The 23,758-nt window shown below is 40.9% G+C and overlaps 1 pseudogene; it reads left to right on the plus strand.

The window, feature by feature from the left end:
- Positions 1 to 23,758, plus strand: part of LOC114438004 (tumor necrosis factor receptor superfamily member 14-like) — a 111,314-nt pseudogene that overhangs the window by 59,241 nt on the left and 28,315 nt on the right.

The following is a 23,758-nucleotide window of genomic DNA, read 5'->3' on the forward strand; positions in this document are numbered from 1 at the left end:
AGTCAGTGTTGTTATTCTCTAAAGACTGTAGGGCTCCACCATGCAGTAGGTGTAACACTGGCTAAACTGTAATGTCCTATAGACAGTTATCCATGCTATTATTTGTGCCAACTATCAGCGATGTTAACATGACAGATTTGTTACTTCACACCATCTGGACCTGTTTTACCTCATTGTGTACATAGTTTCTATGGTGACCACAATTTGGAATGCTGCTGTCATATTCACCATCAGCTGTACACTGCAACAAGGTCTCAGTGTATATAGGAGTGACCACATCACATTAACACAGCAGGCCATGTGGACTAAGAAACAAACAACCAAAGCAGCTGCCTGAAGAGATAGATCTGGGTTCATCCTGAGTTTAGTACTAAGCTAACTGGTTTTTAGTTAGACAATAACAAGCCCAGTGCATTCTGGGTGTTCTACTACTTCTTTGGAGAAGAAGAGTTAAGTTCATACCTGCAGCATCACACAGCGGCAGCAACAATTCATAAGGAAGTAACATACATGAGGTCACATGACAGAGCTGGAAAAACTGAGACTACACAACAGATTGTCTGAAAGGACCTATCTCAGCTTCCAGGCCATGGTGAGAACCAGGTCGAGGGTGTGACTTTCACAGTGTGTGGATTCATTTACTAACTGAGAGAACCCAACTGAATCCAAGAGTGAGTTGAAGGCAGTCTTCAGACTGTCAGAGTCAAGGTCCATATGAATGTTAAAGTCGCCCACTATAATGACTTTATCTGTGCTGAGCACTAAACTTGAAGAAGTCTGAAAACTCCAGCAGGAACTCTGAATAAGCAGCAGCAGGTGGACGATACACTATGACAAGTAAAACAAATTCTGACTTCTTCCAGCTTCCGTGAGACAGGCTGAGTGAGACTTTTAAAAGAAGTATGAGTAGACCTAGGTTTAGGATTCATCTGAAGACTGGAGCGGTAGATTGCTGCCAGTCCTCCGCGACCTGTAACTCTAGGAACATGACAGTTAACATAACAAGACGGAGTTGATTCATTTAAAGCAACATATTCTTCATCCTATAACCAAGTCTCAGTGAGACAAAATATATCAGTGTGATGATCAATGATTAGATCATTAACTAAGAGCGACTTAGAGTGGAGGGATCGTATGTTAAACAATCCACACCTGAGTGTTCTGTTTCCTTGTTCTATGTGTTTGTGTGTGTTAGTGTGTATTTTTATGAGGTTATTATGATTAATATATCTTAACTTGTGTGCTTGATGAACTGTGGGAGGACGTGTGACCGACACCACATCAATAACATTATTAAGCTTAGTGTTTCTATGTGTATTCTTATTTTTTTATTATTTATTTACTGTACTTTGTCTTATCTTTGCTATGACGACAAGCTTTTTGCAAAAACCAAAGAACTATTAGAACACGTTTACTGACCTATGGTCAAACAGAGACAAAGACCAAGTTCCTGAGAGTAACAGTCTGCTGTGTTTTGGAATACTGTGACATCACTGGTGTTATTTATATGATTCAGGTGAACAGTGGAGAACACCCTTCCCTCTGCAGGAACTTTGTTATTTAGCAGCAGCTGAGGACAGCCTGCTGTGTGCTAGAGTATTATTTATTATTCTCCCATACAGCTAAAAACCTCGCTTTATTATTTCATTTTCAAAAGAAAGCATTAGGATTAGGAAGCATACAGATACTACACTAAGTGATTCACATAGCATCCAGAATGTAGCCGTAGCTGCTTCATACTGCACATTAGCATTGAAGGGATCAAGCAGTTTGGAACTGCTAGTGTGGTTACACAGTTACAGATTAAGTGCGATAAAAAATCTATTTACATAGTTGATGACATTTTTTATAGTATTTGTTATTGTTTATAAATACTGTTTGTATTTATTTTGTTGTTATATGTAAACCCCTTCTGGGTCATTTCTTTAGAAACCAAAGACGCTAAGAAGGCAGTCATCATATTTTTTTAAATAATTTTAATGTTGCTGACAAGATGTAAGGAGGTTTTTCTCTCGTCTATTCCTTTTTCCTTTTTATCACAAAGGTTGCTGAATCCAGCCTTTTCACAGCAGGTGCTCGACAGTGTTTGTTGATCAAAACAGTGAAAATAAAAACTGCCTTCGCTTTGTGACTAAGGCCGGAATAAAGTTTAGGAAGCACTTGAAGGTACTGTTCTATGTGCTAGTAGAGGACATAGTAGATAAAGCTACTGCCAGTGTGTTTGCATGCGCCTTACAGCCACAGATTGTATTATCCTGGGTTTGAGTCACAAACCTGGATTCTCAGGTCCTTGTATACCAGATGGTTTATATCAGATGCAGGTGTGTTGTGATATCTGACATCATGACACCTTGATAAAGTGTTTACATAAGTGTTCTCATATACTGTTTCTGAGCTGTTCACATCAACAGAACCTGATACTAATGCACATGTAAACACATCAGTGTTCTTACTGTATGTGATGCAGTTGATCGGTGGTGCATGCATAGTTATGTTTTTATTTTTTATGCGTTGTTTTCTGTCTGTGTAGTTTTTCTATTTACTCTATCCTTAAAGGTAGGGTAGGAGATTTAAAAACTCAGTGAGAGTCAGCCAGACTTTCTCTGGAGCTCACCCCGAAGCCATGCCTCCAAACCAGTCTGTATGCACAGAGCAGGAAGAGAGTGACAACCAGCCAATACTCCACGCAGGGGCATCTCGCAGGATTGGCTGATGTTTTTAGTGTTTTATAGCTTCCACAGATGATTCATATTCTTAGTTTTAAAGCGAAACTGCCGAACTAATTGGTTGCTATCAGATTGTAAAGAGAAGTTACACTAATTTAACAAAAAGTGCATCAGAATGAAACCTCCTACCCGACCTTTAAGCATCAGTTTTTAATAAACATAAATAAAATCTTTTAATATGAATGAATTCTGATGTAACATTAATGTTCTCACATCTTCTGAGTGATGGCCTCAGGTAAATCAAACACAGTGTTAAACAAAGTGTTAAACTCAGTGTTGGTTTGCATTAAAGACTGCATAGTTAAACCCAAAGTCTGTGTGTGTTATAAAGTATCACCTGACCAGATACCTGCTAGATGCCCACTTCATGATCCTCCAAAGAAACAGGAACAACTACCAAAGCCACGAGTCTGAGAACGATCTGTGTTCACCCTCATTTTAGTGTTAATGTTAGTAGCAACATGCTAAGATAAGAGAGTTTACAGTGCAGTGGCCATGTGTGCACTTTTAACGTAAATGCACCAGATGGCGCCGATTGTTCCACTCCATGACAGGCACTGTTTGATGTATAATAAAGGAGCACTTTCACTTTTTAGCTCATTTATTCTGAAATATGATGTATAATATAGAGTTATTGTGTAAATAATGAATCCTTAAACAGAAAGATTGTGTTTCACTGTGTTCATGTTGTGTGTTATTGTATTGTTTTATACGGTAGCTCAGCAGGACTGAACTTGTTGCACATTCCAACGACTGCAGCTTGTTACAGACAGGTTTGTTACAGCAACAGGTCAAGCTGAAGCTTGCAGGCACGACTACATGGGCTAATATTCCACCACAATGTGTGAGAGACTGATGAAGACATGCAGGAAACCATGACTTCAAGTTACTGCTGCTGTGGATCTACAAGCTGCTGAATCATGAAGAGTGGAACTTATGCATTTGCCTGATAAAGACCCACTATGATCAGATGGTTTTTAGATATGCTTCATCAAAATCTTGAATATAATCAAATAAACAATAATTCAGTGTAAAATATTAATGATACATTTAAGTAAAATACAAATAATGTCAATCATATAATATTACAGAAATAATGGCTTCAAGTGAACACGTTCAAACCATCAAAACACTAAACACAAACAAGACCCCAAAATACTGTTACACTATTTCTATGCCTGTGTGTCAGTCATGGCTGGAGGACTGAGGATTTCAGGTTGTCTATTTATTTGTCCATGTGTCCAGAATATCTTCAGATTCGGTTCAAACCTTCTCTTGGACTCAAGGATGAAGTGAATAGAATTTGAAGGTCAAAGATCAAAAGTCACTGTAGTAATACAGACCATCGTTCTTGACCATAATCAAAGAATCCATACAGTGAATATGTCAAAACTCCACACAAGTTAAACCAAATGCTCGAGTGATGCTATTTAAATCATTTTATTTCATATCATGAAGCTGCAGATGAAGACTGTGATACACATGAGGGTGGAGGAAGTTCTTTATTAGATGCAGACAAGATGATTCACACACTTCACTAAATGTGGAGCTTGTTGTAGGAAATAAAACCACATTCAGACACCACACATCATATTCTCAGCCATGTTAAATATGTCATTGCAGTGGTATTACTATATAGGGTCTAACAAATTCCACTACACAGTCAGACAGCACTACACTATGGCAAACACATTACATAGGCCAATATATAGTGAGTAGGGGGTGACAGACACAGTCTGTAAGTGTTGAGCAGCTTCTCCTCCTCCTCCTCCTCAATTGATGAAGTTCTTGGCAGCTTCTGCAGAAGCACACCTCCAAGGTGATGCTCCTTCACACCCTGCTGTGCTGCATCTCTGTGACTGATCATCCTCACCTCCCACTTCACAGAGATGACAGCCTCAGCACTGACAATCATTGTTTCGTATGTCAAAGAAGATTCTCAGTCATCAGATCATTTCTTCATTCAAGAGCTTAAAGCAGGACAGCTGGACGTGTAGAGGTTTGTTTCCTGCTCCTTCAAGCTCTTATGTGAATGTTGCAGGTTTCACAGTTGTTTTCTGATTAATCTGTTGTAACTGCTGTTATGAAACAACCTGTTCCCAGACTTCCTCATTTCTGCCCTTGCTGCATTTTTCACATCCTTCTAAAGAAGCCCTGCTTCCTCCTGGTTCCTCTGCTCTCTTCTCTGTATTATTCATTACCCTTCATGACTCTGTGCTTTAGTAGTAAACATTTCAGCTGATCAATACTGTGACTAAAAGGTTATATTTTTCCGTGCCATACAGAAACATATACAGAGAACACGCAGACTACAGAACAATGGAACAAATCATAAGGAAGTCACATGCATGAGGTCACATGGAAAAACTGACCACACAACAGATTGTCTGAAAGGAAGCAGGAAGCAATCTGCTGACAGCCTGGTGAATCGCAGCGTTGTTATCTGATGAATTAGCATGTGGGGAAGTTCAGAAGGTTGAAGCAGGGTTTCTGGACTAACTAGAGTTTTCTTGAAGACGTTTCTCTGCCCATCCACCAGCTTCATCAGTTTGGTGGGGAAACATGTGGTGGAGGACCTCAGTGGGTGCAAGGTTTTTCAGCTCTGAGCCAGGGCTTTTATTTTGTAGTTCTGTTGTGTTTGTATTGTTTCTGGTGTTTATTTTGAAATCACTGATCTCCCTCTTGTGTCAGGTGTCTTCCCCTCCCTCATGTGCTCCCTCTTCCTGGTGATTATATTTCTGTGTTTACAGGGAAAATAACCATATCTTCCACAATCAAACCTGTTCTGTTTTTACATCAACATGTAAACCTGCCAACAAAACACGTACATCCCCAAACATGGTCATGTTTATGCTAACAGTACATCATTCTATTGTCCAGTATAGGACCCATACAGAGGCAACAGGCTGCAGTAGGAGGCAGGTGGGGGGTGGTGGGATTGCAGGCAGCACAGCAGACCTTCACAAACAAGTCTGCTTTTAACAGCACTGCTCTAAACACCACAGGCAGTTCTGTTTTCTCCCACTGTGGAGTTTGACTTTCACCTGAGGTTTGACATTTAAACCCACCTTTTTTCAGTGTTTGGTGTAAGGGGGTGTGTATTCAAATTTTCAAACTCTTCCCTCATCCTCCTCCATCCAATGATGGTTATGAGCCCTGTTCTAAACGTTGAATGCACTGATGTACCGTTCCAGGTCACAGAAAATAATTCAAATGTCCAGCGACTTAGTCTCTGTAGCTAGAGAGCAGCATACATTCAAGTGATTTATAAACTGCAACTTTCTTTGCATGCACAGGTACCACAGAACAAAGTGGTGAGTGTGTGAGACAGAGAGGGGAGGGAGGGAGAGAGAGGGGGGAGTTGATATATCAGCATGACGGAAACAGCTAGACTGCAACCTGCAACCCACGAACGCATCATTTAAGGTACCAGAACGCCGTACTGGACCGTTCTAGTCCACGTATCGCTGTTTTCCCTTTCTCTCATCTTTACTGTGCGTTTCCTCATGCACTAAGCCATCATAGTGGGTCTTTGTATCACTAAAGTCAAGGGCTGCAGATGCTGGAGTGTCCACCATCTGCGGTAACTATCTAGCTGCTGAGTTCTTTTGAATTCCAGATTTCTAGTGTTAAAGAGTGAAGTTTTTTTTTTCAGTAATCATCTTTCCTGTTTTCTCCAGGATGCCTCTCATCCTCTCTCCGTCCTCAAGGTCTGCCACCTTCTCTGCTGCCCTCAACCTTACCTCTGACTACAGTCTGCTTCTGGGTCTTGCAATACCAACACAACACTTTATATACATGATAAATGCAGATACGTTAAATAATAAATCTTCCATGGGAAATTAAGGAGGAATGAGGTCCAATGTCGCTGCAGTTTTAGAGACACTGCTGTGGAGGACACTGCCGTAAGCCCTCTCGGGGGGCCTGCAGTTTCCTGTGACTCCTTGACTTCCTTCCTTCCTTGACTTGAGCCAAAACAAGAATTTGTAGCCTAAAGCCCTGTTCACACTGGGGAAAAAATGTGGCTTAAGCAGGATTTGGCCGCATCCAGATCAATCCAGATGTGTTTTTTTCCGAGTGTGAACACCTCCAATCCAGCTGAATCCAGTTTGATTTCAAGCCGGCTAGATCCACCCTCAAATGTGGCTCAGATGTGAACGCAAATGTGGCTAGCGAATCCGGCTTGCCACATTATTAGCCATATTACGAGGCGCCACCTAGTGGTTTGGAGAACAGCAAACAAAATTGAAAATAGGTCTGAACGCATTCAGCTTAAAGGCTGTCTGGGCTCAATCCTACTCTATCAGGATTAACTTTCTCCAGTGTGAACGGGGCCTAAATATGCTCTGCTCATCCAAGCGACTGCAGACGCCTGCAGTTATTCGGATTTCATTTTGTTGTATGAAAGGTGTTGGGAACCTTGCTCAGTGGCTAGTCCCCAAACCACTGGTTCAACTGTATATGTTCAACTGCCAATGTAACCGCTGAATGCAGTTACTCTAGTGTGTGTTCTAGCTCTAACACACATCTGGTAAAAACATCTGACTTTGTGAAATATTTAGGAGGAAACAGACTTTTCATGAGATTTTTCACTGAGCTGGGTGTAAACAACTGTTTGTGGTCTGTTTGATAGTAAAACGGAACAGGAACATGAAGGGTGCGTTCTATAAACACTTGTTGCTTTGCTGATTTACTGATATACAGCATGTACACACCAAGCAAAGGAGGAGAGCTGTTCCTGTTTGTGTGGAGCTCAGAGACTGTAGAGGAATTATAGAATATTTAGTTATTGAAATGCAAGCGTTTATTTTTAGGGCCTGAGCACCGAATGGTGGTAGAGGTGTACCATGAAAATTGGTACACCTCTAGACGAGAAAAAAAGTCTCTTGGTGCTATCCTCTAAAACGCACAGGAAGTCTGCCATTTTGAAAAACCTGTGCCTATGAGTTTAATGTGATCGACTGCTCTGTCCATGTATGAGTGGAGCCAAGATTATTTAGGTCAGGTATGACAGACAGGTGTGTGCATATCACCTGAGCTGGAGGGCCGCGTGGTTGACATGTGTTTTCACCCTGTGGTTTTTCTTTATCGGGATGAACTCTGAGGATTTATGACGCACAGGAGAAATATGAATGAAGTTGACATTTGACTGGTGGATTCTGGACATGTGTCAGACTAAAGCCTTAGTGGCTTCTTTTACAGTTGTGCTCATAAATTTACATACCCTGGCAGAATTTATGATTTCTTGGCCATTTTTCAGAGAATATGAATTATAACACAAAAGCTTTTCTTTCACTCACGCTTAGTGGTTGGCTGAGGCCATTTATTTAAAAAAAACATGTTTACTCTTTTTAAATCATAATGACAACAGAAACTACCCAAATGGCCTGATCAAACATTTACATACCCTGGTGATTTTGGCCTGATGACAGAGGTTGACACAGGTGATCACCAGCATGTTGAAACTTCTTAAAAAACTATTCTTGAGTCCAGTTGCCTCATTTGTAATGTATTGCAATGGACTCGTGTGCCCAGCAGACCACAATGACATGTGTGTGATAGTTTCAGAATGTCATGGTGGTTGAGCTATTTAACATATATTTAGATGTGGGACATCTGCCCTCTATACCACATGGTGTAAAACATAGGCCAAACATTTTGGGCCTTTCAGAGAAGTGATGATTCATTTTTCTCTCTGTGACTGAACATGTATTTTTGGGATTTGCACTGGTGATGGGAAATAAGACACAGCAACTAAAACTGTGTGTGAAGGTTGCACCCACAGCTCAGTGCTGGGGCCACTACCTTCCAATCATCTCCACACTTTGTTCAGGTCACACAGTCATTGGTATTCATTGGTATTTGTTTCAGTTCTGGTATCAAGCTGTCTCACTGTGAAATTGAGAATAAAGATGTATTTTAATGAAATGAATCATTTCATTGTCATATCAGTCCTATCATGGTGTCCTGGAAGAATGTACCAGTCAGTGTAGGAGTACTAGATCAAGGTTTGAACTGAATGTGTCATGTGAATGTGACTTTAAAAACATATTGAATCTCTCCAGTAAATCTTTCACTACTGTAATTTTCATACACAGTAGTGATAATGAGAGATGATTCACCTTTTCGATCTCTTTCCCTTGGACGTCTTTGTCTCACTGATCTCCCTCCACCAGCTCACCAAGATAACCTCCACCAAGCTCAGCTGCTCACTCTCCTCCTGCCATCTGCCAAGCCAGGACTACTAAATTCAATTCAGTTTTAGCACCTTTTACAAGCAAAATTGTCTTAAGGTGCCTCACAGAAACACAGAGCCTGAACCCAAGACTAACAGTTGCAAGAAAATCTCCCTTTTAACAGGAAGAAACCTTGAAGAGGACCAGGCACATAAGGAGAACCTTCCTGCTGACATAGCTACATTAACAATATCAGGAGAGAGTGAGACATCCCCGGTTTACTCCCTGTCCGTTCCATAAGGGAGACCCAGAGGTGAACTGGGGCGGCTGCCCGGTTCACCCTTGCCGAAAACCGCCACTGGTTTTAACTTTTTTGACAATATGCCGCCAAAGACCCAGACAATGGTTTCAGGCACGAGACAACTCATCTTGCTGCAGTCGGTTGTGATGAGTGTTTTTAGGAGTTACTGATGCCTTTCTGCCATCTAGACCCAGTCTGCCCATTCTCCTCTGACCTTTCACATCATCAAGGCATTTTCATCCACATAACTGCTGCTCACTGGATATTTTCTCTTTTTCTAGACCATTCTCTGTAAGCCCAAGAAATGGTTCTGTGCGTAAAATCCCAGTAGATCAGCAGTTTTTCAAATACTCAGCCCAACCTGTCTGGCACCAACAACCATGCCATGTTCAAAAATATCTACTCTTTCTTCCCCATTCCGATGCTCAGTGTGACTTTTTGCAAGTCATCTTCACCACGTCTAGATGTCTTATTAACGAGTTTCTGCCATGTGATTAAGCTACCTAATAAAGTGAGTGTATAGTCTAACAGTAGCTGAATACAGTTGCTCATTTGGGTGTTCTGGATAAGTCATCAACAAACGTCTATTTTTACACTAAAATGAAAAAAGAAATATTTTTGGATTTGATCCTGTTTCGTACATGTGGGAACATGTGGTTTAAAAATGGCTCCGCCTCAGAGAGCGTGTACATGACGTGTGTGATTTGTTGAAGGAAGAGATGGAGCCTTCTGATTGGTCCAGTTTGAATATGATTTGGCCAATGAACAAGGGCAGCATTTTTTTAAACTTCAGTAGGCATTGCTTCTAGTGTTGGGAGGTTCGACTCTTCTTACTGACTCAAATCAGTTACTCTCGAACCCTCACGTGAACGAATCTTATTGTGAGTCATTTCGTTCATTTCGTTCATTTTTACAGCCGGTGGCGCCGTGTCCCTCTGTAGTATAGTGCCGCGCATTGATATGGGACAAAGTATAATAAGTATAACTACCACAAGCAATTCAAAGCATGTGAAAACATAAGAGGGCAAATACACACCACGGTACAGTGACTTCTGTCCTGCATCCTCCCTGCCAGTGTTGTTTAACAGTGCCACAGTGACTAGGTAGCTGTCACGTGACAAATGAACGAGAGTGTACTGCTTCACACACACATGAGCTGTGAACGAGAACGAATCTGTGCAGCCTGTGGAGCTTGTCACGTGACAAATGAACGATGAACGAGAACGAGGAGGAGAACGAATCTACAGCTCTGATCCGTGCAGCCTGAGCAGCCTATCACGTGACAAATGAACGATGAACGAGAACGAGGAGGAGAACGAATCTACAGCTCTGATCCGTGCAGCCTGAGCAGCCTTGGTTACATATGATTTCATGACTGGATAATGTACTATTATATTTATTATTTAATGGCAGAGTATAACACAAAACATGATGTCATTTTAGAAAGCATTTATTTACAAACACACTTTACATTATATACACAATAACACTACACATCAACAACAAGCAAAGACCATTAATTATAATTTCATGAATACATAGCGTTTGCCTGGTGTCACGTGACAAATTGAGGAGCGTCAGATATCAGACATTCATTTCCTTGTTTGTTTCTGAGTCCACAGCCCCGCAGCTGAGCTTCAGCTCTCGCGTGACAAATGAGCAATCCGGAACGATTCGTATGAACGATTCGTATGAACGATTCGTATGAACGATTCGTATGAACGATCTGTGAACGAGTCGCAAGTTCCTTTGCTGATCATTTGCTGCTGGCCAATTGGCACACAGCCTGAGTGGCTTGGCCGTCACGTGACAACAGAACGAAGATCCGGGGGCTACCGCGACTCAGGAACGAATCATATCTGTTTCCTGTCCTGCCAACTGAGCTTTATGCGGCTGCCTGCCATGTAGCGAAAGAACGAATCACTCACTGAGGGGACTCGTTACCCCGATTCATATAAAAGATTCGTTCATATCGAACGAATCGTTCACGAGCAACACATCACTAATTGCTTCCAATGAACCTGACCTCAGTCTGTGTTACTGAGTATGTGTTCGTGAGCTAGAGCTGATCTTTGTCTTTGAGTAATAGGTGTAATAAACCGTATCATTGCTTGTAGCTGTAGCGGTTGTAGGAGGTAGAATTCTTGCCTTGCTTCAATCTTCTCTACCTATTATGACCTGGATGACTGAGAATCTTCATCAACAATAGTACCGTAGTCATAGTTTCTTGAAATAGGAACACGTGTTGTCTGATAACACAGCTGTGCCAGTTTATGTGTGTTTAACCTCATTGTAACGGTTATGTGGTTCGTCGCAGAAGCAGTAAGCAGATAAGAAGCCTGGTGCATTCTGGGTGTTTTACTGCTTCTTCCTCTAAAAGAACCACAAAGCATTTACTTTCTGATTGCTCTGGTCCTGTTGTTGTGCCCTTTACTCCTAATAAAGATACACATAGGACAAACTTTGTGCTGATGATGATGACAACTTTTATGACCACCTATTCTAAATGAACTTTACCACAGCACACATCACTGATCAACTAAAAGTTACATTCAAAAACATGCTACATGCAAGAACAGGCTAAGAGTAATATTTTGATGTGGCCTAAACAAATCAATAAGACCTAATATAATCCCTTCAGAGCAGCGAAAGCATTCAGACACCTTGTTTCCTTTGACTTGACTTCGCTTCCAGGGATGCAATGAAAGCCCAGCATGGACAGGGGTGAGGGCCCCCCGGGGCCCGGGCAGAAGCCCAGCATGGACAGGGCTGAGGACCCTCCAGGGTCCGGGCAGAAGGCCGTCAGCGTGGACAGAGCTGAGGACCCTACAGGGTCCCGACAGGAAGCCAGAGACGAAGACGAGGCAGGGGACCCTCCAGGGTCCCGACAGGGAACCAGAGACGAAGACGAGGCAGGGGACCCTCCAGGGTCCCGACAGGGAACTAGAGCAGGGGATTCCTCAGTGACTGGACCAGTCACTGGGGCTGAGGGTCCTTCTGGGTCAGGCCGAGGACCCAGAGCTGAGGACCCTCCTGGGTCAAGGCTGGATGCTTCCCCAGCATCCAGACAGGTGACCTCCAGTGTCTCTGCCACCTCTGCCTCTGGCGGCCCCGGAAGGGATGGCGTCGTCTGGAGCCCGCCCTCTGGCGGCCCCGGAAGGGATGGCGTCGTCTGGAGCCCGCCCTCAGGAGTTGGGGCTGAGTCGAGGACTGGGCGGGCAAACCAGGAGGGCAGCATGGGGGCCACGGGCGCCGGGAACTCCTCCATGTCCTCAAACGCCCGGGCATAATGGAGGTGGAGCCACGGGTTAGCACTTAATGCTAAGTCCATCCTTGCCCTGAGCTCCTTGCTTGATGTTCCACAGTCTCCCCAGCATCTGGAGCACGGAGACCCGGTGATTAGTCCATTGCCACACCTCCCCCCTGTCCGTGGGAGGTGATGGCAAGTGGTCAACCACGTCCAGCTTGGCCTGGAGCTTCCTCCTGAGCTGGTTGATAAGGCTCCAGTGGATGACGAACTCGTGAGGGGTAACCTCACGGCTCCGGCTAGAAGCCGAAAAGACCGCCTCTGCCTCTGCTGCGTCCATGTTGGCCAGTTTGTGCTGTCAGGGTTTGTGGTGTGGGAGGACACAGTTGCAGAGAGCAGAGCGGTTTCAAAAACAAAAGCAGTCTTTTATTTAACGCCAGGAGGGCAAAAGGCAAAAAGTAACAAACTAAAAATCACACTTGACGTGGAAAAGCCACTACAGGGCAAAAACAAACCTAAATCAAAACATGGCAAACAAAAGGCATGGCATGGCATGGCATAACCTGGTCACGTGGCTGTAGCATGGCAAGGCAGAGACGAAGACAAGACTAGAACACAATCCCCTTGGGTGATGACAAGACAAACTGGCAGAGCGTGCAGGGAAGACAAAGACTAAATACACAGGGACCAGGGAAGACACAGGTGACACACATGAGGGCAGGGCTGGTAATCAACAAGGAGGGAAAACACAGGAAGTAAAACACAAGACAATACACAGGGAGGACAGGACTACCAAAGTAAAACCAAACCCAGGGAAACAAAACACCAGAACTACAGGAAAACAACAATAACTAAGCACAGATTAAACTAAAAACCCAAAACAAGGAAAACAAAACCATAAATAAACACCAGGTCGTGACAGGACATACATATAATGTAAGCAGAAATAAGATAAGATAAGATCAGATAATCCTATTAGACAGTTATACTAAGATAGAAAAGATCAAATAAAAATATAAATGAATACAAAAAGAATAAATGCATGTGGTGATAACAGAATAAAGTACTGATTTGTTATTACACATTATGATCAGGTATGGTGACAATTTACACTATATACAAGAGAGCAAAAAAATTATGGTCTACTGTGAGCAGGCCTAACTGTAAAGTCTGACGACAGCAGGGAGAAAGGCCCTGCGATAGCACTCCTTCACACAGCGCCGGTGAAGAAGCCTGTTACTTAAAACAGAGTAAAAGAAATAAATACATACAAATAAAGAGGACGCTAGCTTATTTAGCAAATCATATCTGTCAATCAACTTAAAAAGTTTTATTGCATATTTTCCTTTCATTATTTTAAGGTCTTTAGTGAAGGAAACAAATTCGTTATGAAACACAGAAAACCTAGGTTTAACTGTGAAATGTGAAATTTCCCAAGGATGAGGATATTGTTAATCAAGAAATCATATTCCTTACTTTCTGAAATAAATCCATAAATAATGTCATTACGACTAAAGGGTTCAAGTGGAACAGTGGTATGAAGCCAGTCATGAACATCAGTCCAAAAAGCTTCTGAAAACATACACTGAAAAAATAAGTGATCTGTAGTTTCAATATCATCACAAAAATCACATCTATTTGACCTTTGACGTAAAAACGTCAAAGGTCCTTGGTGAACACATGGCCAATTGAATTTCTGAATGACAGAAGGGGATAAGAAATTTCATTATACATACTTCTAATTATTTTGTTAGGTAATTTGGTGGAAGCAAAGTCATATCCGCCCACTAGAAGATGTGGAAAACAGGGAGTGACGGCCATGGAATTTGAAAGGCTTCCTCTGATTAGGCCCAGAAAGGGAGCAGGAATAGCTCTGGTTATAGAATTAAAGGATTTTTTATTGATATATATATTATATTTCAAACAAAAGTTTTCATGGGACATTATACATCCTTCTCCATCAAGAAAATGAACCACAGACCAAACATTTTTATCCATCAGTTCCTTGTAAAAAGATGTGTTTTTAACCCTATGTACCTGTTGTTCCAAATTGGTGTGTTGTGTGGAGTGAAATTATCATTGTATAACATTTTCCAATATAAGAGAACTTGTTGATGAAAAAGGGAAAGTTTAACAGGTAACCTTTGAATCTTTTTGATGGCTCTGTTAGGAATGGCTAGAGAATATGCAGGATAAATACACCTCGAAATGCTCTCCATCTTAGTCAAAAACACTCAACCTAATAAATTTATATCTCGTTTAGCTTGACAAATATCTAAAACCTCCTTTATATTTTTGTTTTCTCTTTCAGTGACATCTTTACAGATATATACACCCAGATATTTGGGAATGTTGTAAATATTTGTTAAAGCACATTGATGGATTGGCATCAGTTCACATTTGTTTAAATTGAGTTTAAGCCCTGAGGCTTTAGAAAATATATCAATGTTTTGCAATATTTTTGGGACCTCAGATAGTTGTTTCATAAAAATAGTTGTATCATCCGCTAATGATTACAGGTTTGCCTAAAACATTTAGGGGAGCAATATTCGAATTTTTGATAAAAATAGAGAGCATCTCAGTGGCAATAATAAAAAGAAAAGGGGAGATTGGGCATCCCTGTTTAATCCCACGTTTGATAGAAAATCTTGTTGAGGTACCCCCTGGTAATGAGATTGAGCTATTTGCATTATCATAACGAGATTCAATGATGTTTCGAAATTTGTCACCAAATCCAAAACGTTTAAGGCATTGGAAAATGAAAGGGTGCTCGATTGAGTCGAAGGCCTTATAAAAGTCAAGGAAAAGAATAAATCCATCGTCCTCAATTAAATGACTATAATCTAAAAGATCAAGAATTAACCGAATATTGTTGTGAATAGATCTACTTTTCATGAAACCAGACTGGGAGTCACTAATAATTTTGTCTAAGTCAGATTTTAATCTATTAGCATAAACGTGAGTTATAATATATATAATATAATCAGTGTTCAATAGGTCTAAGATTATCCAATATTTTGGGGTCCTTGCCAGGTTTAGGGATAAAGGTATTTACTCCGGCAAAAATATGCTGTGCCTTTGTCACCTTCCTCCATCCATTTGGCCCTTGATCTAACATAGACCCCTTCTGCTTTTTTAAATTTCATCAAGTTTAGCTTGCAAAGTAACTCCTGCTTATCACTGTCAGATAGTGACGTCTTCAAATAGAAGGTGTTCATTTCTTTAATTAAATTCAACTCAGTCTGCTTGTTACTTTTGCTATTAGCCTTACCAAACTGAATGGAAAATTCTCTTATTTTGAATTTAAGAAACTGCCACCTAGATACATGCGAGGTTAGGGAACATTCATTTTCAACTTCTGCGATTAGTTTCTTTATACCATCACAATATGTTGAATTATTTGATAAACTTGAATTGAATTTGCAATAGCCTTATAATGCGGTGCGCCTTGTGTATGGGTTGAGTACCAGACACAGGGACGTGATACGTAAACTACATACGCTGGCAGCAATTCACCAATCAGCTGAACACTACGTCATACGTACACTACGTATGCTAGCAGCGATGAACCAATCAGATGGATACTATGTCATACGTACCCTACGTACGCTGGCAGCAATTCACCAATCAGCTAAACACTACGTCATACGTACACTAGACTGGACTACATCCAGTGATCAGCCCAATGATAGTTGTGTCATCAGTAAACTTGATGATGGACGTGTTACTTTGGGAGGGGATGCTCTGATCTGTTAAGATAGGGGGCCTGGGGTATAGGCGACTTCCGGCCTTTGTGCACAGGTGGATAACCTTGGGTCAAGTCTGTTAGTGGTTTCACAATTGCTGAGTTAGCAATAAATTTGGGGGGGGGGGGGGGGGGTGGCGCAGTGGTATAGCAGGGTGTGTCCTTGGGCAAGACACTTCACCCTAGCCTGTGGCGCACCTTGCTAGTCTGTATGACACTCTGGGATTACTAAACCCAAGAAGGACTGCAGAGCCTGTAGATCTGTGGGTTGTTTCCATTGAGTGACCGCCCTGATCTTGTGGCTATCTCTGAAACCGACACAATGTGGCCAACATATTTGACCTGAGATTGGCAGAACTGACACTTATCAATGGATAACTTCAAGCCATATTCTAGTTTCTGCAGATGGCAACGTACATCATCAAGGTCAGCTGGTGCAAGACGCCGCGATCATTTTCTGAAGGGTTGAGAGTCACTTAGTCGGATGGTGTGCTGAACATCCTTGGCCAGGCCCATATCCCACTCCCCCAGGGAAAACACGCCAACTTGCATTTTCAACCCCTGTACTTCACTGTTGTTCTCAGTGGAGGCACTTTTCTCAGGATGGGCTACCAGGAATTTAGTCTCATCTGAGCTCTTTATCTGACAGGCAACCAGTTTTGCTACCTGGGACTGCAATTTATCAATCTGCTGTCTCAAATCTTGAACTTCATAAGTAACCTCATCCCCAGTCCTCACTTGTCTCACTACTGGTTTTTGGTGTTAGGACCAATCTTACCCCTGGCTGCCTGTTGATCTTCCTCTTCCCAAATTTCATTTAACAGGTTAAGAAAAGATGGGGGGGGGGGGTTGCTCTTTCTCTTTCTTAGCCTTAATTGTAGAAGCATGATATCTGACTCTGTGGCTCCATGGAGAAGCTGTTCCACTTGTGCACTGTCTCTTTGGCTAGGGGCTAACCCCCCTCTCTGCACTACCTTTGTAAGCAGTCACTCCATTCTTCTCAAAAAGTCAGAAAGTCCCTCACCTGGAGACTGGCGTAGAGCTCTGAATGTGAGGTATAGGTCCTCAGCTGTCTCAGAGCTTTCAAAAGCTCTCTCCAGGGCCTGTATGTACTCCTCAGGTGAGGCTTCAGAGTTGCTGGTTCTTACTACTTGTGCTATTTCCAGAGCTGGGCCCTTTAAACTCTCCACAAGTCTTTTCCGCTTCTCCCGAGTGGAGCAGTCACACTCATCCACCATGAGGCGTGCTTGTTCCGCCCATGTGTCTAAATTCTCCTCTCCAGATGGTGTAGGAGTCACACCAGAGTATACTCTGGTGTGACATTACTTTCTTGTTGAGGCCACATAGTTTTTGCCAACAGATCTCCTACTGCTCTGATAATGGACTCATTGGAGTTTCCTGTTGTCGAGTCTAGTGTTTCTTGACTGGTTGACTGGTTAGCAGTGGAGGAATTATCCTCTGTGGAGGCAAGTAGATTTCCTTCCTCATTTCTAGCAGCTGCCCCCTCTCCTTCTGTTAGTCCATGCAGCGTCCAAGGCTCACCTCCACACGCTGGCATTATATCTAAAGGGATAGCTTTTGTGTTGACCCTTTCACTGCATGCACAGAGGACCATCAGAGTCTGGGACTGGGGACTGAACATCCGTCCTCTAACTTTCACTCTTCCAAGGGCTTTAATGGTTGTTAAAGTCTCTTCAATCTGCTCCACTGTAGTATCTAAGGGGACCAGTTTCACTACTAAGGCACAGGCTAAATCTACACCCTCCCCTCTACACCAGTTTTCTAGGAAGGACATTTTTCTACAGTTCGACAGTGGTGACTAAAGCTGGATCCATACTCCGCGAGACAAAGAGCGGAGTATGGAGTTCTGCACACACGCGAGACGCGTGTGTGCAGAACTCCTCATACGGCCCGCCCACTAAACTATAAGGAAAGACTTTACTGAGTTTTTTAACACACCACAAGGACTTGTGCCATGGCAAGAGGGCATTATACAGAGAGGGTGCCTGCAACAGCGTGAGATGTCCGGCGATGAGTTGTGAAAATGCGACATTAAAAGTAACAATAGCAAAGATTCAGTGTTTGTGCCTTTATGACCACATTTGCACATCTACTGTGTTCCAATGTGCCTGCGATACTTCAAACTGTCCGGTGATGAGCTGTGAAGATGCGACATTAAAAGTAACAATAGCAAAGATATACAGACATTGTTAACGAGCCTATTATGCCCGGGTATGTAGGAGTATATAGAATGGTAATAACAGTCACCATCTGGTATGTGTGAATGTCTGGAGTTATGGGTGACAAATCACCCTGACTTGCCTTTCTTTCTTTCTTTTATTGCTCATCATGCAAAACCAGTATGGTCGTATCTAAATCTGTTGAATCAGTGCTGTTTATACACCTACCTATATACCTGGAGAGGCTCTTGCGCTTCTCCACTTTCATCACGCCCACAATAAATTCCGACCAATCACAGCATGGTTGCCGCACAGCCTTGAAAGACAAAGTTCGGCCCGGGCCCTGTGCACAGGAGTGCGGATCAGCGGGCGGTCAGAGACAAAAAATGACGTCATTTTGTGGGCGTAACGTCTGCAGGGGCGAAAAATGTCTTTGTCTCGCGGAGTATGGATCCAGCTTAATGGTATAGTTTAGCTTCTGAACTAGGAAATCAAAGTAAATCCCTGTCTTTACTTAACAAAAATCCCAGCGGTGCCTCCATTTATGTAGCGCTTCCTATGTACCTATGCAGTGATACAGCGCCCCAGGTTCCCTATTACCTATTACTATCTGCTAACTATGGGTATACTATGAGCTATGCATCCCCCAGGCCAGTTAACAACCCAACACACAATGACAGAGCAGGAATAACACAAATTATAAAACATTTATTAACATAAAAATAAAGATAATAGTAACCAAACAAACACTCAAAGTACTAATGGCTGTGTGTGTGTAAAATTTCTCTCCTGTAAAGCTAACCAAAATTCTGGGTACTGTCCCTTTAGTGAAATATGGAAACAAAACCCCAGGTGGATAATAGATACACTGGACAGATTCTATCTATATCACAATCTGTAAAATGATATGCTCTTAACTGGTTTGTGACAGTCACCAAAAATTAACACATATAATCCTCCTTGCCAATGAACAAAAAGAACTCTACACAGTGAGAGCAGCTGAGAGGATCATCGGCATCCCTCTCCCCTCCCTCCAAGACCTCTACAACAGTCACCCAAAAGGCCCTCCGCATCACAGGAGACCCCACCCACCCCTCTTCTTCAGTCTGCTGCCATCAGGAAAGAGACTGTGCAGCCGCTGGGCTGAACTCTCCCTGCTGTGCCCCTTCTTCCCCCTACATGAGAACATCTTGAATTTTTCTTTTGCAGTTTCCACAGCACTCCATACAGCTCTCACCCATTTGAAAAATAACGACTCATATGTTCAAATGCTGTTCATTTGCGTAAGAAACGCAAATAAGTATAACAAAATACATATTTACACATTATGTTACTTCATTTCTTATTGTCATTATATATATTATTTTTCAGATGGTTCCAGATGCTCCAGGTAATTTCCCACAGATTTGTCCCACAATGGGCAAATTGCGTTTTTGCAACAGCACAGTTACAGCAAGCAAAAGATAAGAAAAGCTATATACACAATAAAATAAACTACCGATAGTGTGCAATACAATTAAAAAAGAGTTTACAGATTAACAATTACTGCACAGATGAGTGGAGGTAGAAGTGGTTTGTAGAAAACTGTACATAGTGCATCAAAAGAACAAATAAGTAATTTATTGTATAGTGTGCTGTGTGAACATTGCACCTATCAACCACCAATCCAGCTGTTCATCTGTGGAAAAGTCTTCTGCCAGTGACTCAGAAACAGCATCTCAGTCTATAATCTTTTCTTATTCTTTCAGAAATAGTCGCGCTGTAAATGTTTCTTTTGTCCCTGCAATAGTTGTGTGGCAAAAGTTGAAAAATGAAGCTGCGCTACATGAAAGAAGCGCTGTTACTGTGAGCGTCTGAGAGCGAGCTCCCCTGTTCATCCGGAACGTCCTGACGTAACTTCCGGGTTAGCGTAACACAACATAGCACCGCTAATAAGTCAAATAAAAGTTTCCAGTAACAAATAACAGTAAATAACAGTGTATAACAGGGGTATGCAGAACAATGCACCTTCCGGCTGAGATAACAGTCCGCTACGCGTCTATTATTGCGTTCAGAGCCGCTTTTCAGACGTGTAGACGACTCAGCTAGTTAGTGGAGATACTTCTCTTGTCTTCAGAAGACATCTTTGATACACCACGTCAGAGGCACAAGGCTCTACAATTGGATATTTGAGCACCTTGTGATATCGCTCGATGGTCCGATTGGACACTGACTTGCCCGTAGAATAATACAGCCAGTCTACATCACACAGACATGCCTGAAGTGTCCTCTTTTCGAGGAAAGAAACAGAACGTCTCTAGCTATTACTTTCCTGATATATGAGCGACTTTGTAAGACATATGCTCTCATGTCGTATACGACGTGGTCCAAGTGTTGAACCGGTCTGCCCGGTTCAACAGAACTACAGTGTGAGGCGGGGCCATTGACAGTAAAAACTATGGACAGAGCCTCCGTGACGTCACCCGTTTTTTTTTTTTTTTTTTTTTTTTTTCCAAATCTTTATTTATAACAATGTCATTTTACAATTTATACATATAAACAACAAACAAACAAACAATAATAAACAACACATAAAACAAGGTAAAGAGTCTGCTAGGTCACAGCAATATTAAATTTTTCAATCAGTGCAATCGTTTTAAATAATTTCTTATTAGTTAGTTTGAGTTTATTGATGGAAGCTAAATATATTTTCAAATCTGTTACTTTAAAATTATGCCAAGAGGGTACTTTGTTATTCCATTTAATTTTGTGTATATAATATTTTGCAAGGATTATAATTAGGTTTACAATATAAACTTCATCTTTAGTAAATGTACGGTTATTAAATATGAGCAAGATTTGCAGTTTTGTAAGTTCAACATCTTTACCCAATATTAGTTTCAGATAATGTTGTAAATTTGACCAAAATATGTTAACATGCAAACATTCCACAAAGACATGCTCTATACTTTCTCCCTCACCCTGACAAAAGGAGCATTGATTGGATATATTTGGGAGAAAACGACATAAATAATCTTTAACTGGGTAATATCGATGTGTTATTTTAAATAGACATTCTTTAACTTTATTTGTAATTATGTATTTATAAGGTAGTAAGAAGATTGAGTTCCACTGTTTTTTACTGAAAGATGGCCACCTGTTCTTGCATATAGGGTTTGAGATTTGGACAAAATTATTTCTAATATATTTGTTTGTGCATTTCTTATCGACTAGATTTATTCCTTCAATGGTAATGGGATATTCCCTGAAATTAACATATTCAATTTGTACATTTTGGGCTAAAGCTATGATACTATAAGGGATTGACTTTTTAACCATTTCAAACTCTTTTTGAGGTGCTTGCCAATTATACTTGATACAGAAACTCTTGTGATCACATAGCTTGCCACTGTCGTCTAATAATTGGTTCACAGTATTTATATTTTCATTATACCAGTTCTGTAAATATAAAGACTTGCTCTTATATAAAATGTAAGCGTTATTCCATAGAATACAGTTGTGAGGTGAATAATTGTGTTTATATAATAAAGACCAACACTGCAAAACCTGCTGATGGAAATTGGCTAGTTTCACTGGAAGTTTTCCGATCTTAAAGGGACATCGTAGAAGGAAATTTAGACCTCCCATCTTATTGAAAACGTAATTTGGGAAGATATTCCATAAACTATATGGGTTTTTGTTAAATCTTTTCATCCAATTTATTTTTAATACTTGATTAAATGTGGTAAAGGTCAATACATCTAAACCTCCTTCAGCTAATGGATTCGAAAGAATTGTTTTCTTTATTTTATGAGATTTGTTTTTCCATATGAAATTAAATAGAATTCTATCTAGATCAGAGCAGAGGTATTTGGGGCCATCTAGTGTCGAAAAAAGGTATGAGGCTCTTGACATTCCTTCTGCTTTACTTAACACTCTACCATATATAGACAAGTCTCTGACAAGCCAGCTATTAAATTTCTTTTTGACGGCATCAACCACTGGTGTAAAGTTATTTGTTACCTCATTATACTTTTTGGAGATTTTTACCCCAAGATAAGTTACAGTGTCTTTCACAGGGATGCCACATATATTTCCTAATTGAGTGTGATATAAAGTTAGGATCTCACATTTGTTAAAATTAAGTTTAAGTCCAGAAATATCAGAGAATGTAGATATTACAGATAAGGCCACTGGTACTTCCTCAGAACTCTTCAAGAAAATTGTTGTATCATCCGCTAATTGTGATATTTTGAGTTCCCGATCAAGGACCTGGATTCCCTTAAAGGAGCTTTGTCGGATTAAATAATTTAAAATTTGTCCCACCAGTAAAAAAATATAAGGTGAGGCTGGACAGCCTTGTCTCACACCTTTATTAATGTTAAATCTGTGTGATGTACGATAGAGAAGTTTTACAGCACTATTATTATCTTTATATAAAGTCTTAAAAGCTTTGACAAAAAAATTTCCAAAATTCAGAAAACATAATGTATCAAAGATAAATTTATGACTAACTGTGTCAAAGGCTTTTTGATAATCCAAAAAAAGAATTAGAGGCTCGCCAGGGATCAACTCTATATAATGAATAAGGTCTAAAACTAATCTGATATTATCAGCGATGTGTCGTCCAGGCATAAAACCATTTTGAGATTCATGAATAATATCATTTAACCCACTTTTCAATCTTTTAGCTAAGAGGGACGCTAAAATCTTATAATCATTATTAAGTAAAGTAATACCTCGCCAATTATCAATAATTAAGGGGTCTTTATTGGGCTTTGGAATCAGAGTAATAAGACCTTGTTTCATTGAGTGGGGTAACTCTTCCTTGTTAATGGATTCATTATAAACTGCAAGAAGAAATTCTGAGATTTCAGAAGAAAATTTGTAATAGAATTCAGAGGTTAGACCATCGTTGCCTGGTGATTTGTTGGGTTTCAGGCTTTTGATAGAACATTTTATTTCTTCAATAGATAGGGATTCATCACATTCTTCTTTTAGATTGTCACTTGCTTTCTTCACATCTATTAGAGAGTTGAGTACATCTGTGCTGTCTTTGCAGATATCACTTTTATAAAGATCCCTATAAAAATTTGACACGTATTGTGAAATTGTATTATAATCTTCAGTTATTGAGTTATTAATATTTAATTTAGACAGTGAATTTCTTTCATAGTTTCTCTTTTCTATACTAAAAAAATATTTGTTATTCTTTTCACCCTCTTCAATCCACTTTAAACGAGACCGGATAAAAGCACATTGTGCTCTCTCCTTAAAAATATCATCTAATTCTTGTTGATATTCTTGTAATTGTGTCTGTAACCCCTCATCATCTTGATCTATAACAAGTGTGGTAATGTCTGAAATGTTCTTTATCAGTTGCTCTAAGTGGTGTTTTTTACTT

This window comes from Parambassis ranga, chromosome 7 (genome assembly GCF_900634625.1).
Source record: "Parambassis ranga chromosome 7, fParRan2.1, whole genome shotgun sequence".
Classification (NCBI taxonomy): Eukaryota; Metazoa; Chordata; class Actinopteri; family Ambassidae; genus Parambassis; species Parambassis ranga.